The sequence below is a fragment of the Kogia breviceps genome, chromosome 2 (assembly GCF_026419965.1).
Source record: "Kogia breviceps isolate mKogBre1 chromosome 2, mKogBre1 haplotype 1, whole genome shotgun sequence".
Taxonomy (NCBI): domain Eukaryota; kingdom Metazoa; phylum Chordata; class Mammalia; order Artiodactyla; family Physeteridae; genus Kogia; species Kogia breviceps.
Window position 1 is genome coordinate 80,124,245 of NC_081311.1, and position 13,568 is coordinate 80,137,812.

The window sequence follows — 13,568 nt, forward strand, 5'->3', positions numbered from 1 at the left end:
TGTTGAACGTTCACATCTTATGAAAAATAAGTACTGAGATGATCCAGGAAGCCTGTTAAAATCAGTAGCTTACAGTTAAAGACAATATTGTTCTGCAAGGTTAAGATTCTGATTAGATAAATTAAAAGGTTAACCACTATAAGAACAGAAGTAATGTATATACAGTAACATATCTTCCAAACAAGTAGAAGGGAAAAAGTGAAGAGAGAAAACAAGACAAAACCTCAATTCAAAAAAAAAGGCAAGAAAAGAGAAAGAAAAAGCACAGAAAATACAAAGTATCAGATGGAAAAAAAAAAAAAGGCCAAATCCATTTTTTCAACAATTATAATATGGAGAGCCCACTAAAAGCCAGATTTATTTTAGGCACTAGGGATACATCTGTAAACAAAACACAGAAAAATAGCTGCTCTCATGAAGCTTCTATACTAGTGGGGTAAACAGTAATGAACCAGAAAAATGAATGAATCACATGACACATCATATGGTAATAAGTACAAGGGAAACGAGTACAACGGAAATGTAAGGGAAGGCTATGTCAGGGAGGACCTCACTGAGAAGGTAATATTCAAAAAAAAAAAAAAAAACAGGAGGGAGGTAAGGGATTAAACCATGTGGACATTTTGACAAAGGAACTGCAAGTATAAACATCCTGAGGTTAGGATGTGCCCGAGGCAACAACATAGAGCAAAGCAGGAGAGTAGGCACAGATGAGATCAGAGGAAAAGCAAGGGCCAGGTCATACAGAACCTTGCCGGACACTCTAAAGAATCTGGCTTTTAATCTGAGGGAAATGGGTAGTCCGTGGAGGATTTTTTGAAATGACAGAGATAATCTGATTTTTTTTAAAAAAAGAATCACTCTACGTGCGATGGAAAGACTGAAAAAAGAAAAAGCAGACTATTTAAGTGGCTACTGCAGAAATCCAGGTGAGAGATGGCTGTAATTTGAATAAGGGAAGGTGCTGAGAAGGGCTTGGGACTCTGGATAGATTCTGAAGGCCGAGTTCTTGGATCTGCTGATAGATTACACGTGCGGTGAGAAAGAAATGGGTCAAGGATGACGCCGAAGGTTTTACAGGCCTCAACAAATATCTCAGTAATGACAGTGAATGTAAGTACAATCAGCCTGCCAGTCAAAAGGCAGAGACTGTCTGCTTGGTTTAAAAAAAAAAAAAAAAAAAAAAAAATCCCCCATCAATATGCTAGTTACAAAAGCATACGAAAAGGGACTTCCCTCGTGGCACAGTGGTTAAGAATCCGCCTACCAATTCAGGGGACACGGGTTCGAGCCCTGGTGCGGGAAGACTCCACATGCCGCGGAGCAACTAAGACCCGTGCGCCACAACTACTGAACCTGCGCTTAGAGCCCGCGAGCCACAACTACTGAGCCCACGTGCCGCACTACTGAAGCCCGCGCGCCTAGAGCCCGTGCTCCGCAACGAGAAGCCACCACAATGAGAAGCCCGCGCACCGCGAAGAGTAGCCCAGCGCGCAGCAACAAAGACCCAACGCAGCCAAAAAAAAAAAAAAAAAAAAATTTACAAAAAAAACCCTAAAAGGATGAAAACAATTGAGCCAAGTATCAAATGACAGTGGCCAATGATATATTATCTTCAGACAAAAGAGAAGTCTGTTCTCACCCACAACCTAGAACAGTCCCTGGTTGGTACTGAGCAATATGTAAAACCTGTAAACGTTCTCCACCTACTTAACGTTATTTCTCCTGCATCACAAATGTTAAAGGATTTGGACGGTCAGGGCTGTTTCTCTAACCTGACACCAAGTCGTGGGTTGCCTGTGCCAGTTTCACCTCTTGCAGAGTGACAAGCCACTTTGAGTTTTCTGTGAAGTGCAATGCGGGGCTATCACTCCCGCTCGCCCGCCGCGGGCCCCGGCCGGGGACACCGCTCGCCCCCACGAACGCCTCCTCTGGACCCAGCGCAGCTGGGTTCGCTCAAAGCCCCAGGAAGCAGGCAACGCCCGGCTACCTGGGAAGTTTCTAAAGGTCAAACAGACCGAGAGCCTCGCAGGAGTGCACCGGTCACGAGCCAGCAAGAAACGCACGGCTCCCTCCGCTCCCCAGACCCCAAAGAAGCTCACCTACCCACGGTCCACCAGCGTGGTCTGGGCGGCAGCCCCAGCCTCGCGTCTTGCCCCAGGGCAGCTTCCGGCTGTGGGCGGAAGTGCTCCTTTAGGAAGATAGGAAGTCCCGCCCCCTCGGGAAGGAGCGGCCGCAGCTGGATCTCAGCGGTGATTATCAGCTATGGTCTGGGGAGCCGAAGGTGTGGTCAGACCGCCCAAACCCAGCGGAGCTCGCCGCTCCTTGTTGCTCAAGCGAGTCCCCGAAACCCGGGATGACAGAACGACGCAAGGGATGTGCAGGTTCCAGTTTACTTGTTATCACGGAAGCGAGTTACAAGTCCTGTATGAGATTCAGTTCCACGTTCATTGATAATCTACCACGTAGGAAGCCTGTGGTGGTCACAGAGAAGAACGTAGGGTTGATTCCACAAAAACTAGGGGAACAAAATTAACTCGTTGAATCACAAAGCAGGATGAAAGTAAATGCAGTAATAGAAAAAGCAAATTCCGTAGGCATGTTAATTTCTAAGAGTTTTCTAGTATCTCAAGAGTTGTGAGGATCACGTGAGATGATGCATAAATAAACGTTTAGCCGTGGAGCCTGGTACATGATTAAAGCATATAATACCCATAGTATTGTTACCGTTGGTGAAAATAAAAGAGGCCTTTAACCCAACCAAAGGGAAATTGAATAACACTTCAGGGAGGTAGCCTTCAAGCTGAATGTTAAATTTAAGCAGAACTTCAGCACATAGAGATACCCATTATGAAGCTGTAAAAACTGCTTTTGTTGATTAATGAAACGGCATAGGCTAAAAAAACTTGTTCCCAAAAACAAACTTTCAGAAGCTTTATTTTTTGAAATCATATGAGTAATAATGTAACATTCCAAGTCTACCTGGCAGAGCTGAGTCCTGGGGATCATTTTGACACTTTGCCAGCCCAGGCATAGTGCTTCAAATAAGAAATTTTCATATATAACATTCCACATTTATTTTAACTTTATGGTTTTCAAGGGTACATAACCTTGGAGTCGGCTTCACAGCTCAGGCCTGAGCCTGCTTAATTCTTATCTATTAATACACACTCCACCAAATCCTATGCTATGTCTGCCTCTTCCTTTTTTTTTTTTTCTTCCAGTTAGACTCCCCCAGTTCCTTTGGTGGGTGGTTTTCCTTATTTCAGCAACTTAATAAATTTTGTTAGACTACAAGTTTGACTCAGATGGCTTTATCAGATGGGCTTTATCACTATTTATTTTGATCAAGCCTCCTGTCCTCATGAAGGTTGGAGGACAGCTTTGGCCCCAACTTAGACAAAAACTGAAGCAGAATAAAGGTAAGTTATTTACTGACATTCAGCTGTGTCCTGAGAAGAGCTGTGCACTTTCTAACTGGAGAGTTTTAAATTATCTTTCGGCAGAGAATGGCCACACTTTTTGAAGATTATTGGCATCCACCAAATTCAGACCAGCCCCACAGCAGATATAGGAAGCATGCAACTTCCTTTTCTTTGTAAAATATTTTCCTGTCTCCACTGAGTTGTGATAGTACTTGCCTGGTTTTGCCTAGAGTGAAAGAATGATCCCTCTCTGCTTTCTGTCATTTTCTCGAGACATTGATCCTGTGCACTGCTGCCTCAACCATGTTATCTCCTTGAAGTGCTTTCTCTGCTGAAGTTTTTCCCTAAAAGAGATCTATACACCCTGTCTCTCATTCCTCACCCTCCTCTCACTTTAATCTTTTTCAGCCTGGCCTTCTGGCTTCTGTCTTCCCTCCAGTTCTTCCACAATTATCTTTCAAATATCACCACTGACTTCAGAACACCAAGGTGGTTTCTTAGTCCTCATATCCCTTGATTTCTCTATAGCATAGATCGATAGGGTTACTTATCCCCCTTTGTTGTAAAGATGATATTTAAAGCACTGTCTCAAAAAAGTGCAAACTTAAAATATCAAATATTTGTAATGCAATTCCTTTTAAGTCTCATCATTCATGCATCAGGTAAATAAGTGCCAGCTCTGCACCAAACACTATTTTTAGGCACTGGAGATCTAGCAGAGAAAAAGAGATGCAATGTTCCAGTTCTGGACAAATGTATATCTTAATGGTATGAGACAGATGATATATAAATAAAATGAATAAGATAATTTCAGATTATGTGAGGTGCACTAAAGGAAACAGATGGTTCTGTGATAATATGTTACAAACTGAAAGTAGGAAGTAAGGCGAGGATAACTTTCAAGGTGACATTTGAACTGACAGCTGCAAGATAAGAAGGATCAAGCAATGTAAAAAAAAGAAAAAAAACTGGAGGAAGATCTTTCTAGTTATACAGGTAAACAGGAGTGGGAAGCAGTGCTGAGGGAGGATTAAGAGGGTCACTTACGGTGAATTCCCTGGAGGTCTGTGGTTAAGACTTGGCGCTTTCACTGCCAAGGGGCCTGGGTTCCATCCCTGGTTGGTGAGTTAAGATCAGCAAGCTGAGTGGCCAAAAAAAAAAAAAATAGAGGGGTCACTTACGAGCTATTGTAGTCATTTCATCTGGGGTACAAAAGGAAATGGTGGCTTAAACCAGAGAGGTTGGAGCAAAACTGGAAGACTGTGGGGTCACCGCTGCTGAGAAGTCAAGCTAGATGAGAAGAGAGAACTATTCACTAGATTTCACAAAATAAATGTTAGTGTCGCCGACAAGAGCAGTTTGGGTAGAGTAGCAGCCTCAGAAGCCACACTACAGTGACCTGAAGTGGAAAGGAGGTTGAGGGAGCACAACTAAATTACTCTTCAAAGAAGAGACCTTCTAATTGCCATACTGATTGAACATTTTTCAGTCGATATCCTCTTGGGTATCTCTACTGCATTATACTCGAATGGTTCACTCCTTGAAACCACATGCTTTCTTTCCAGTGATTATTTTTTGGTTTTGTTTTTTTTTTCCTTTTCTTTTCTTTTTCTTTTCTTTGTTGTGGTCGTTGTCATTGACCGGGAGTTAAAAAAATAACTTTGGAAATCTGTTGACAGCTATCCACATACATGCAAATTTCACATATAATTTCAGAGAGTTAATTAATCCTTTGAAGACAGTTAATCAGCCCCAGAGAAGTCCATGGATCACAGATTAAGAACCTCCTCTCTTTTCAATTAGCTGGTCTCTTCCTTCATGGTTTCCTTATTCCTTTAATTGTTCCCTTCTTGATAACTGTCCTTAATTACTGCTCTTCTTGGGCTACATCCTCTCTCAGTGACTACATCTACTTTCTTGATTTTTATCACTGGGACCATGACACCTATTTTACTTTAAAAAAAATTTTTTTATTGAAGTAAGGTTGATTTGCAATGTTAATTTCTGCTGTACAGCAAAGTGATTCAGTTATACATATGCATACATTCTTTTTCATATTCTTTTCCATTATGGTTTATCACAGGATATTTAACATAGCCCTGTGCTGTAGGACCTTATTGTTTATCCATTCTCTTTTTTAAAAAATAAATTTATTCATTTATTTATTTTTGGCTGTGTTGGGTCTTCATTGCTGCACGTGGGCTGTATTTTTTGTGTGTTTTTTTTGTGGTACACGGGCCTCTCACTGTTGTGGCCTCTCCCGTTGTGGAGCACAGGCTCCGGACGCGCAGGCTCAGCGGCCATGGCTCACGGGCCCAGCCGCTCCGTGGCATGTAGGATCTTCCCGGACCAGGGCATGAACCTGTGTCCCCTGCATTGGCAGGCATACTCTCAACCACTGCGCCACCAGGGAAGCCCATGGGGTTTTCTTTAGTTGCAGCAAGTGAGGGCTACTCTTTGTTGCGGTGCACAGGTCTCTCACTGTGGTGGCTTCTCTTGCTGCAGAGCACAAGGGCTCTAGGTGTGCGGGCTTCAGTAGCTGTGGGATGCAGGCTCAGTAGTTGTGGCTCGTGGGCTCTAGAACACAGGCTCAGTAGTTGTGGCGCACTGGCTTAGTTGCTCTGATGCATGTGGGATCTTCCCGGACCAGGGCTCAAACCCGTGTCCACTGCATTGGCAGGTGGATTCTTAACCACTATACCACCAGGGAAATCCTGTTTATCCATTCTGTATATAATAGTTTGCATGTGCTAATCCCAGACTCCCAATCCAGTCCTCCCCCATCCCCCACCTTTGGCAACCACAAGTCTGTTCTCTATATCTGTGAATCTGTTTTGTAGAAAAGTTCATTTGTGTCATTTTATATTCCACATATAAGTGATATTATATGGTATCTGTCTTTCTCTTTCTGACTTACTTCACTTAGTATGATAGTCTCTAGGTCCATTATGTTGCTGCAAATCCATGTTTCATTCTTTTTATGGCTGAGTATTGTGTATATATACCACATCTTTGTTCATTCATCTGTTGATTGACACTTAGGTTGCTTCCATGTCTTGGCTATTGTAAATAGTGCTGCTATGAACATTGGGTGCATGTATTTTTTTTGTCTGTCTGTTTTGGGTTTTTTTGGCTGTACTGCATGGCTTATGGGATCTTAGTTCCCTGACCAGGGATTGAACCTGGGCCAAGTCAGTGAAAGTGCTGAGTCTTAACCACTGTTTCCCAGGGAATTCCCAACTATTTTTAGTTTTTTGAGGAACCTCCATACTGTTCTCCACAGTGGCCTCACCAATTTACATTCCCACCAACAGTGCAGGAGGGTTCCCCTTTTTCCACACCCTCTCCAGCATTTGTTATTTGTAGACTTTAACGATGGCCATCCTGACTGGTGTGAGGTGGTACCTGACTGTAGTTTTGATTTGCATTTCTCGAATAATTAGAGACGTTGAACATCTTTTCACGTGCCTGCTGGCCATCTCTGCATGATGCCTACTTTAGTACACAAGTCCTTTGGGGTTGTAGGGTAACGTAAAAGAAAATCAAGATCAGTTAAACCCATTCAATTTCTGGAGATTTATTTGATTTCACAGTGTCTTACTGGACACCATAGGAGCTGAGGCTATGAATAATTGTTCATAAGGACATCCTGAAAAAGATTTATATAAGAAAAAAATCAAAAGCTAATTCTTTTATTGTAACATTTTACAATCTTCTTCCATATCTGTCCTCCTCACAGCTCCATCCCAAGGAGGAGTCAGCCTTCCACGGGGGACTTCACAGTGGCAGAGGTTTATCATACCAAGTTCTCTCCAGCCTTCCTCTAAGGAAAGTTTGGTACCTTCTGATGTGCAACTTTTCATCTTGGCATGTGGTTGTGAAGGTTAATTTTATGTGTCAACTTGGCTAGGCCATTGGCTAGTACCCAGATATTTGGTCAACAATGTTGCTGTGAAGGTATGTTTTAGATGAGAGCAACATTTAAATCAGCAGACTTTGAGTCAAGCAGATTGCCCTCCATTATGTGGGTGAGCCTCACCCAACTGGTTGAAGGCCTTAAGTGACAAAGACTAAGGTCCCCCGAGGAAGCGAGAATTGTTTTTCCTGAAACACATGGCCATGCAACATGGGGAAAATATCAAGGTTCTTTTCATGAAGTAGAAGTGAGGGATGACTGTTAGGAAGATAAACAACAACAGCTGCCATAGATTCAATTCAATATCTCCTCAGGTCTCTCCAGTGATACTACTTACAGATTATGGTTTGTCTTATTTTGTTTTAAGGTGTTCTCTGTTTTTTCTGTTTCCTCTAATTTGAGTTTTTCTATATTTTTCTTGTTTCATTTTGGTTTTGCTTTTTTTTTTTTTTTTTTTACCTTGGTCTTTCTCTGTCATACTGCAGGTATTCTATAAATGTGTAGGAGTTTCTGGTTGTCCATTTGTGTCTCAGACAGAATGAGGCATGAGAAATGCTAAATGTGAGCTAATGGGAGCTCAGCTTATGCAAGCAGGGCTGGCTGGCTGACTGGTAAGTTTCAATGTCATGTGATTGGGAAGGGAGCAGCCATGATGCTCCAGGAAGGCTCCCTGGTGCCAGAACAGAAGAATGTAGCTCTTTGACACCAATACCTTTCCTATTTGCTCAAATTCTTCCCAGAAACTCACTTCTACTTCTCTAAAAAGATGTCTTACTCTTTTGCTTGAGGATAAAATATCTGGCAGTGATGATTTAGTTTGCCCATTGGGGTGTAAGAAAGAGGTAGCGTGGGGAGATGTACCCTTCCATTTACAGACTATCAATTAATTTCTGTTTTCAACCACATTTATCTCTCCAGTCCTCTTTGTTGACAAGTATAGAGCTGTTCCAGTTAGTTTCCTATTACCAGAAACTTAGTGGCTAAAACAACATATATTTATTATGTAGAGTTCTGTAGAAGTCCAACACTTCTCAAGGTATCAGCAGGGCTGTGTTCCCTTCTGGAGACTCCAGGGGAGAATCTGTTTCCTTGTCTTTATATTTCCTAGAAGCCACCTGCATTCTGTGGCTTGTGGTCCCCTTCCTCCATGTTTAAAGGCAGAAACGGTGGGTTGAGTCCTTCTCATCACACCACTCTGACTTTGGTTCCAGTGTCACATCTCATTCTGACTCTCCCCTTCTGTCTCCTTCTTCTCCTTTGAGAAAGCTTGTAGTTACTGGTGGGTCCACCTGGTTAATGCAGGATAATCTCCCTATTCTGAGATCATCGATAAGCAACCATAATTTCTCTTCAACCTTAACTCCCCTTTCCCAGGTAATCTAATCTGTTCACCAGCTCTGAGGAGGAGGACGTGGACATCGCTGGGGGTCCATTATTCTGCCAAGTACTTTCAGTTCTCCTGAGCCTGCTGGGTCCCGTTTCAGCCACAACCCCTTCTCTACATAGCCTTAGCTCTGGCCATATCCCCACTGCTTACATCAATCAGTAGTCTTTCTGCTTTCTGTATTCCAGACATTTTTTGGAATTTCTCATCCACTGACAAAGCCCTTCCAATTCTCAAGGTTATTTTGACATTTTAGCCTTTTAATTCTTTTTCCTTTTAGTATTCTCTCAAGAGGGAGAAAAGATAAACACGTACTCAGTCCAGCATCTTGAAAAGGACGAATGTTCTTTTTTCACTCCCTTCTTGCAGGGCTAGCAGAAAATTTAATCTCAGTCAGTGTTAGGGCCTCCTTACCTCAACTTCAGGCATCAGACTCCATTGGCAGGTTTATTATTGAAGCCAACAGTGATCCCTCAAAGCCTGGTACTTTCCTGCTTCCCTGTCCCAGGAAGACAGCGGGAATGTTACTGTCTAGTCCATCCTCCATGAAGTCTTGCTCACCTCCTACAGTACTACCAACCACCATGGGAACTTCTAGCTTTTGTTCCCTTCCCAGGAATCTCTCTCTCCTCTGTTCTGTTTGCCCTTAAAGTCACTGCTCCTTTTCTCTGTGTCTCCCTTCCAGTACACCTAGCCTGATCTCTTCAACAGGCTCAGGTTGTAGGAAAATTAATTCAGAAAGGAAGTGTTTTACAAGAGCCTTCTTTTAGCTTTATCATCATAATACTTCCCTGAGGCAAGAAAGTACAAAATGGACTGGGTACCTTTCTGTAATTAAAGATGGAAAAAATAGAGGGAAAAGAACATGAATATCTAAAAATTATCTTGCTACTTACTATATATTGTACATATAGGATACAGATAGTTTTGCCGCATTAAATCACTGAACTGTGACTTAATCAATTCATATTGATGAACATTTGTTACTTTTTTTCTATTACAAATAATGCTGCAGAAACTTCCCTGGTGGTTCAGTGGAGATCCCACATGCTACCTGGCCAAAAAACCAAAACATAAAACAAAAGCAATATTGTAACAAATTCAATAAAGACTTTAAAAATGGTCCACATCAAAAAAATCTTAGAAACAAACAAATACTGCTGCAATGAATATACTTTTATGTATATTTCTGTACAACTAAGGGAGTATATCTTAAGAATATACTCCTCTTCAAAATGTAAAACAAAGGTACCATATGACTCATCTAGGTATTGAACTTTCTTAGTTGGCTTGGGCTGCTGTAATAAAATACCACAAATCGAGTGGTTTATACAACAGAAATTTATTTGCTCACAGTACTGGAGGCTGGAAGTCCAAGATTAAGGTGCCAGCTGATTTGATTCCTGGTGAGGGCTCTCTTCCTGGTTTGCAGGTGGCCAGCTTCTTACTGTGTCCTCACATGGTGTAAAGAGAGAAAAGGGCTCTCTTGGGTCTTTTTTTTTTTTTTGGCTGCATGGCACGTGGGATCCTAATCCCCCAACCAGGGATTGAACCTGCACCCCCTGCATTGGAAGCACAGAGTCTCAACCACTGGACCTCTAGGGAAGTCCCCTTGGGTCTCTTCTTGTAAGGAAATTAATCCTATTGGATCAGATTCCCACCCTTATGACCTCATTTAACCTTAATTACTTCCATAAAGATCCATCTCCAAATACAGAGATACTGGAGGTTGAGGCTTCAACATATAAATTTTGGAGGGACACATTCAGTCCATAATATTACCCAAGAGAAATGAAAATATATAGCCACAGAAAAACCTGGACACAAATGTTCATAGCAGCATTATTCACAAAAGCCAAAAAGTAGGAACAATCCAAATGTCCATCAACCGATGAATGGATGAACAAAATGTGGTATCTTCATATAATGGACTATTATTCAGACAAAAATTATTGAAGTTATGATATAAGTAGTATGGATGAACCTTGAAAACATTATGCTAAGTGAAAGAAGCCAGTTACAAAAGACCACGTAGTATATGATTCCACTTACATGAAACAACCAGAATAGGCAAGTCTAAAAATACAGAGCTCAACATCATTAATCATTAGAGAAATGCAAATCAAAACTACAATGAGATATCATCTCACACCGGTCAGATTGGCCATCATCAAAAACTCTAGAAACAATAAATGCTGGAGAGGGTGTGGAGAAAAGGGAACACTCTTGCACTGCTGGTGGGAATGTAAATTGATACAGCCACTATGGAGAACAGTATGGAGGTTCCTTAAAAAACTACAAATAGAACTACCATATGACCCAGCAATCCCACTACTGGGCATATACCCTGAGAAAACCATAATTCAAAAAGAGTCATGTACCAAAATGTTTATTGCAGCTCTATTTACGATAGCCAGGACATGGAAGCAACCTAAGTGTCCATCAACAGATGAATGGATAAGGAAGATGTGGCACATATATACAATGGAATATTACTCAGCCATAAAAAGAAATGAAACTGAGTTATTTGTAATGAGGTGGATAGACCTGGAGTCTGTCATACAGAGTGAAGTAAGTCAGAAGGATAAAAACAAATACCGTATGCTAACACATATATATGGAATCTAAAAAAAAAAAAATGTCATGAAGAGATTAATGGTAGGATGGGAATAAAACACAGACCTACTAGAGCATGGACTTGAGGATATGGGGAGGGGGAAGGGTAAGCTGTGACGATGTGAGAGAGTGGCAGGGACCTATACACACTACCAAATGTAAATTAGATAGCTAGTGGGAAGCTGCAGCATAGCACAGGGAGTTCACCTCTGTGCTTTGTGACCACCTAGAGGGGTGGGATAGGGAGGGTGGGAGGGAGGGGGACACAAGAGGGAAGAGTTATGGGAACATATGTATAACTGATTCACTTTGTTGTAAAGGAGAAACTAACACACTATTGTAAAACAGTTATACTCAAAGACGTTTAAAATAAAATAAAATAAAATAAAAATACAGAGAATAGGTTAGTGACTGCCTCGGGTGGGGGTTAGGGGTGGAGTGGGGCCAAAGGAAGTGAGTGCTAATAGTGATGGTGGTTTCTTTCAGGGGAAGCAAAAATGTTATCAAATTCGATTGTGGTGATGATTGCATAACCCCATGAATATACTAAAACCCACTGAATTGTATCCTTTAAAAGAATGACATGGTGTGTGAGTCAATAAAGCTGTTTCTAAAATATTATATATAAGTATAAATATATATACATATATATGTGTGTATATATAAGATGAGAAGCAGATTACAGGGAGCTTGGACTGTGAAGCTAAAGTGTTTGTCCTAAAAGGAATTGATTTATGAATAGAGGCATAAAGCGAAAGCAAATTAATTAAGATTAGTTTGGCAGTTCTGTGCAACATGGGCTGAAGAAAGAGAAAGGATTCCAGTAAAACAAGTTAGGTGACATTAATTATCCATATAGGCTATGATGATATTCCAGGGCAGGAGGAAATGATTGGTTTGATCTTTTGTTTGTTGCAGCAGTTACTAGCTAAATGATACTCCTGTCTGAGCCATGATGTAACACAGTAAACTGCAACAAATTCTCCCAACAACTTCCTCATTAAAGTGATAGTCATGGGACTTCCCTGGTGGTCCAGTGGTGAAGACTCCTTCCTCCAATGCAGGGGGCACAGGTTAGATCCCTGGTTGGGGAACTAAGATCCCACAGGCCACGATGCGTGGCCAAAAATATAAAATGAAATAAATTGATAGTCATAGATGACTTGTGGTCTCAATAAATTGAAAATTTCTCCTAATATTAATGACATTCTTTTGCTGAATCCTCTCCTGGTTTCCTCTGAACTACCAGGAATTATATTCAAAATTTTTCTCAGCCTTATAATAGTGTCTAAAATTATATATTTTATATCTTTAGTGCTAAGTCATTTAGTGAATGCTGTCATTTTATTTTTGTTCTTCTTCGATCCAGAGCTTTACAAACTTAAATTGGCCAGGCTTCAGGATTCAATAAATTGAACAAACTTAAAAAAAAATTACGCTTTCATGTCTGTTATCAAACCACAAATGCATTTTCATAAACCATATTAGAAAATCTATTAGTTTGCCTTTTAGAATAGCTACTTTGTTTTGTTTCAAAGGGCTTATCATTATTTGTTTCAATAAACTTCTGCTTCATTTTGTTTCCTTTAGTTTAATTGACTTTTGACTTTATCTGTCAACTTTAATAAATCATTTCTTTCTTGTAAAATATGGACAGCTGTTAGAATATAATCTACTAAAGCTAAATCTTTTTAAGTTTTTTACTTTTCAAATATTTAACTATTCCCATTTTGCAATTTCTATTATGTGCCTTTACAAGTTTTGGTGAGATTTACAAATTACTTTTGTAGCTTACCATTAGTACTGCTTTGCCCATTGAGGTCTAAATAGCTTCCATTATCCACTATACCAATTTTCAATCTTCAGATGTATTTTTCTTTCTGTACAGTAACAAATATAATTGAAAGAAAATAAATGGGTCATTCTCCTAAAGCATAGAGTGCTTTATAAACAACGAGCATGACAAGGCAGGTAGTGCTGCAAATGTTTCCCAGATATCTCTATGACAAGATGCCCATTAAACATTCTACACAATTAACTTTAACTAATGGGTTAGTATGGAAATTTGTATTACTGATTTTTGCTTACTGCACGTACTATTATAATCTTTACCAAGAGTATAGTAAAATTATGCCATACAACTGTAAGGTCCAATATAGTCAATCACATAAAAGCTGAGGTTGGGGCTTCCCTGGTGGCACAGTGGTTGAGAGTCCGCCTGCCAATG

General features: G+C 40.7%; 1 protein-coding gene across 4 annotated transcripts in view; it reads right to left on the bottom strand.

Annotated features, from left to right (window-relative positions):
* TBCE (tubulin folding cofactor E) overlaps window positions 1-13,221 on the bottom strand; it is a 124,053-nt gene extending 110,832 nt beyond the window's left edge. Inside the window, exons 1-2 of one of the 4 annotated variants that reach the window (XM_067025682.1) lie at window positions 13,137-13,221; window positions 4,473-4,566 (exon numbers count right to left, since the gene is read on the bottom strand). The gene's annotated coding sequence lies outside the window, so the exon portion shown is untranslated. Of the gene's footprint in view, window positions 1-2,102; window positions 2,201-4,472; window positions 4,567-13,136 lie in introns of those variants that run through there. The other 3 variants (XM_067025681.1, XM_059054620.2, XM_059054621.2) reach the window with 3 other exon arrangements.
* Window positions 13,222-13,568: the final 347 nt, after the last annotated feature.